Here is a 6000-nt window from a genome sequence, read left to right as displayed (position 1 = left end):
TAATTGATTTACATAAGTGACCTTTACGGTTGTTTGAACTGTAAATCCTAAGAGAATCTTATACTGTTACTAGATCAAAGTTAACTAGACCAGTATTGTCACTCACCAGTAGCAATGTCTCCATTTTATATTCAAGTTTTGACTTGTCAAAGGCGTGCGAATTTAATCGTAAGATTTTACGAATGCGCTCTTGACGAGGATGTATAATACAACTACATTAAAAATACGTAATTGGGCCCTAATGTTCTCGCCTGCTATTCTGTTGATGAAGGACTTCCTTGGGCACTTGATAGAAAAGGATGAGTTGCACAGTAGTATAAGACTCACCTTGCACATTGATGTTTATGAGTTACATTATTATTATTTAGACAAAATCAAACACAATTAAGCATCCATTCAAATGCGCTACTTTTATCCAGGTTTTCCAGGTTCAGCCACATTAAAGACCTTCCAATGTCAGCCACATTAAAGACATACATGTGTCAGCCATATTGAAGGCCATCTGTCTCAGCCATATTAAAGACATTCTGTGTCAGCCACATGAAAGATCTTCATGTGTCAGCCACATTAAAGACCTTCTATGTCAGACACATTAAAAATCTTCTTGTGTCAGCCATATTGAAGATCTTCTGTGTCAGCCACATTAGAGACCTTCTATGTCAGCCACATTAAAAACATTCTGTGTCAGCGATATTAAAGACCTTCCTGTGTCAGCCACATTAAAGGCCTTCTGTGTCAAACACATTATGAACCTTCCTGTATCAGCCATACAAAAGACCTTCTGTGTCAGACACATTAAAGACCCTCCTTTGTCAGCCATATCAAAGACCTTCTGTGCCAGCCACATTATATACCTTCTGTGCCCTCCATATTAAAGACATTCCTGTGTCAAACACATTAAAGACCTTCTGTGTCAGCCACATTAAAGATCTTATGTGCCCGACACATTAAAGACTTGTGTCAGTCACATTAAAGACATTCCTATGTCAAACATATTAAATACCCTCTGTGACATACACATTAAAGACATAATGTGTCAGACACCTTAAAGACATTCGGTGTTAGCCACATTAAAGACATTGTGTATTAGCCATATTAGAGACTTTCCTGTGTCAGCCTTATTAAAGACCTTCTGTGTCAGCCACATTAAATACCTACTGTGCCTGCCATATTAAAGACATTCTTGTGTCAAACACATTAAAGACCTTCTGTGTCAGCCACATTAAATACCCGCTGTTTCAGTCACATTAAAGACTTTCTGTGTCAAAGTACTTAGTAAACGTTATGAAAATAAATTGACGTTTAAATGAAACATAAACTATGGGATGAGGGAAGTTGCTAAAATAGCACAGTTATTGTCTATTGGCATTTACTAAAACGAAAGTAATACAAATAAAACTTTTAGATATCAGCATGCGTTGCCTCAATATTCACTATATTTTGCATTACCATTGTGGAGTAAAAACATAAAAAAAGAATTTAATATAGAAACACGATGCCTTTCTATTCATAAGCGAACTTTAACTGCATAAGAATGAATGAATGAATGAATCGATCAATTAAGCATATATTATTTCATACGTGCACCTATTTTTCTTTCAGGTCATTTTATCCATCCATTTTTCTGCCTGATTGATTTGGTCATGTATGATAGTCATTTAACATATGATATTCGGTTTACTTGGTGTTGCAGGTTTACTACGTGCCGTTACCTGACGTCGACAGTATCGAGAGACTGCCTAGTATAGATGGACCTGCCATCTCTCCTTAACTAATCATTGTACGTGTTACAGGCAGAAATTAATGTTTATTTACTCAAAGTGATACTGTGTTACGTACAGATTATATAGTCATTGGCATTTGACAGTCTTTTTTTCATATTTATTAACAATCATTTAATCAATTAGAAATAGTAAGATTGGAAATTATATATATATATATATATATATATATATATATATATATATATATATATATATATATATATATATATATATATATATGTATAGAAAGAGAGAGAGAGAGAGAGAGAGAGAGAGAGAGATAAACAGACATACAGACGTACAGACAGATATATAGATAGAAAGATAGATAGGCAGACAGACAGACAGACAAATAAATCGATCGATCTATCGATCGATAGATAGATAGATAGATAGATAGATAGTCTGAATATACCTCCCCATTTGCTAGTACCACCCTACGGATTTAAAGAATGAAAAGCGCAAAAGAGATAAAGGTGAACAGAACTTAGCAAGTTCATTGATTGATTTATAATTTCAAATCTGATTATACCAGGTGGGACCGTAACACCGTTATCACATGTGCGTGTCATTCCAAAGAGAAGTTTTTAGTGTAAAAGACGATTCGTTCGCCAGTCATTATCAACACCTGGACAAGTCCATTTGTGGCGAACATAGACGGAACATACTGTGTCGTCAACTTCCGATATTTACAATGTCGAATCAAGGGAAAGAAAAAGAATTACAACTAAACATTTGCCTTTCACGTGGATTTAACAAACGGTGTAATTTCTATGTATATATGTGCAAAGGGATAGGGCCCTAAACTCTCAACGTTATGGAAATTTACGGAATTATCCGGCAGCTACCGAAATGGATGAACTACGTCACAATGTTGTCTGAGGAAATCAACTCATCCATAGTGTACGCAACATGGCGAAATGTTAGTATGGCAAGTCAGTTAAGCATGAAAGGGGAAGAAAATGCCAGTGTTAGAGCAACTCTGGTCATATTTGGGCTAGAAAGTATAAATCAAGGAATGAATTTACCAAGTTCTGTGCACTTTTGATCACATTAAAGAGAGGTATATTCAGTCGACAGATATATATATATATATATATATATATATATATATATATATATATATATATATATATATATAGATAGATAGATAGATAGATAGATAGATTGTTAGATAGATAGGCAGGCTGGTAGATACATATATATATATATATATATATATATATATATATAGATAGATAGATAGATAGGCAGGTTGGTAGATGGATGGATAGATAGATAGATAGATAGATAGGCTGGTACATACATACATACATACATACATATATATATATATATATATATATATATATATATATATATATATATATATATATATATATATATATATATATATATATATAGATAGATAGATAGATAGATAGATGGATATATAAGCAGGTAGAGAGATATATTTTATTGTATAAATTAGTAGACCATTTCCGGTTGACTCCATCGAAGAAAGTCGTTCAGCATTAGCATTTTAGAAAAGTATCACGTACACAAGCTGTAACAAAAAAGAACCATTGGTTTACCAATGTCAGATCATTTGGATATTTTCTACTAATTTATAGCGAACTGTTGATATACTGGAAATGTGGAAGTTCATAGTTCATTGTTGAAGTTCAACGTTTTTGCGAGAAAGATTCTATAAACCACAAACAATATCATTTCGACATAATGGACACAACCAGTCTTATTGACCAATCATAGTCACCACTTTGTTACTTGATACACCTGTCAATAATCCTAAAACAACTGACATATACAACTGACATATACATCAAATCCAATATATTCTTTATACAACATAAATACAAATAAATCATTGTACTTGTACATACTTTGCACGCAGTCTTCATTCAAGTTTACATTTAAATGCGGCATACACAGGTATACACACACACCCTTTGACACGTGGTAAAGAAGAAATTAATTTTGTTAGGACATTCGTTCAAAAACAGAAAATTTAATTTTAATCATAAGTCAAAAACACTTGCTTAGAAAATCAAAGAATGGCTTCTACCCCACATAAATGTAAGTTTGAGATGTAGCCGACAACATTCCATATATGACTATGCATAATATTACAAATGTAATCAAACACGTTAAGTAGTTGTAATTCGTGCCAAACAGGATTAGAACCAATGCCAACATTAACGCCACGTATCTCTTAGCATTCTTTCGCGAGTGCCTAAACTCACAAGGTCGTTGGCTCATTCCCCAAAAGACGGGGAAATATTGAAGACAAATATCTTTCATGGTCTACTTTCCGACTAATTGAAGTAACATTTTTACTTAGTTGTCACCCCCTTAAGTATGATATATTTAAGATTTTGGTCAGTATATGTCCTAACGGTGTTGGTTTGACCAAAGTTGGTGCGTACGTGGATGGGCTGGGGTAATCATGGAAAGATTCCTGTGATCATTAATAGATTCTATTTCTCCATTCACTCATGAATTTGAAATTGTATATCTGTTAGTTGTTATGGCGTTTTATTTCGATAGTATGTAGCTTAAGATGGTGTATCCTCAATCAAGATAGTTACCTACGACCGTTTAGTGCTACCCGAGTTATTGTTACTGAAAAGGTCGATAAGACTCCAGTATGGGTGGTCTTGTTCAGTCGGACCCAAGCATCAATTTGACATACATATGTATACAGTGAGATCTATACATGTCTGCACAAAAGATTGTTTCCATTTGATTTGTATTACTCCTTTGAGAAAGCTACACTATCAGTACCGTAAATTCCATCAGCAATACATGTGCACAAGTACTGAATGTATTTAATTTTTAATACACTTTCGAGATGGCTGAATGTATTGGTGTGCTGTAAAGCGGATAATACCTGCCTCTTTCATAGATTCATTGGCTTAGTGGCAGTGTGGATTACAATACATACCGTGCAAACACCTGTATTCTCTCTCTCTCTCTCTCTCTCTCTCTCTCTCCAGTCCCAATCATACAGATTGATAGGACACTTATGTATGTATATGCTGTAATGGTTTAGAGTGAAGGCAGACTAACCTTCTTAGATTTGACAAGAGTTTTGGTCAAACTAGCTTTAAGCATTGCAAGCATTTGTACAGACCTTTACGAGGCTCACATATGCCTAATGTACAAGAGAAGAGTGGTTAGACTTTTGCATTTTTATGCAAATGACTTTATTGTATGTTTAGGCTGTTACATCAAATTTTAAATGTTTTACTCGTTTTTCAAAACGTTGTTGACATCTTTGTTGTTAAAACACTTTCAGAACCAAATTAGCAAATATTATATTGAGTTAGTTCAATGAAACTGGGTATGCAGTTTTGTATGCATATTTCGATGGCCTAACTTTTATATTTATGTCAAGATAAGATTTTCTCTGTAATCTTGGATATTTCAAGTTACACATTCTTTTTCCTTCAGTAGGGACATATGTTCTTTAAAAGTACAAATCAATACCTAATTACTTTGCGACCATCTGACAGCTGTTTAAATAACAGTATCACACATTTTGTCAAAAAGCGTTGATGTTTACGTTCATCTGTAATTGCAAATTAACTAATTTTACCATGCCTAGAGAATTAAGTTGTTCCCTGGACTGGCAAAAAATGGACCTTGAAATATAGCAACATTGTGATTTTGTTAATGATCTTGGTCAAAGCCTTCCATCCACCCATCCCATGCCCTTTTTCTCGCATCACACGCTCATGCATGCGAACCCACGCGCAAAAAGCTATCGTGAGGTGTACGTGCCCCAAGTAAGTCAGATGAGGTAAAATACTTCAACCAAAATCAGCAACCAAAACAAACCACTATTATCATACTATTGTCAATCAGTTGATTGCGAAATTACACAAATGCTGATTATGATTCCAAACTCTCAATAACAAATTATACAAATGATGATTATGATTCCAAACTCTGAAACCATAAATGAAATGGCAAACATGCAAATGCTTATTCGATTTGTATTGGTTGCCAATTAGGGCCGTTAATGTTCCAGCTTCGTATCTGTACTCGGAGTCGCAAGTGGTTTTCCTATTTCCGCCAACGCCGTATCGAAATCACCTATGCAAACCATTTTGTCTTCGATAGCTATCGAGTACATCTTGGTAATTACACTGAGACTGCTCTGTGCCGCCAAGAGAAGTGCTGAATATATAATGAATGCAGCGGGAGCGAGATTATTTTACAAACGCTGCCAGTT

General features: G+C 34.5%; 1 protein-coding gene across 1 annotated transcript in view; it reads right to left on the bottom strand.

The window, feature by feature from the left end:
* Positions 1-3204: 3204 nt before the first annotated feature.
* Positions 3205-6000, bottom strand: part of LOC149796064 (uncharacterized) — a 33236-nt gene continuing 30440 nt past the window's right edge. Inside the window, exon 8 of the mRNA XM_089964173.1 lies at positions 3205-3309. The gene's annotated coding sequence lies outside the window, so the exon portion shown is untranslated. The remainder of the gene's footprint in view (positions 3310-6000) is intronic.

Source organism: Sinohyriopsis cumingii, chromosome 7 (genome assembly GCF_028554795.1).
Source record: "Sinohyriopsis cumingii isolate HCF-2022 chromosome 7, ASM2855479v2, whole genome shotgun sequence".
Lineage (NCBI taxonomy): Eukaryota > Metazoa > Mollusca > Bivalvia > Unionida > Unionidae > Sinohyriopsis > Sinohyriopsis cumingii.
Note: the sequence above shows the minus strand (reverse complement) of the source record. Positions and strands in the feature narration are given on the sequence as shown.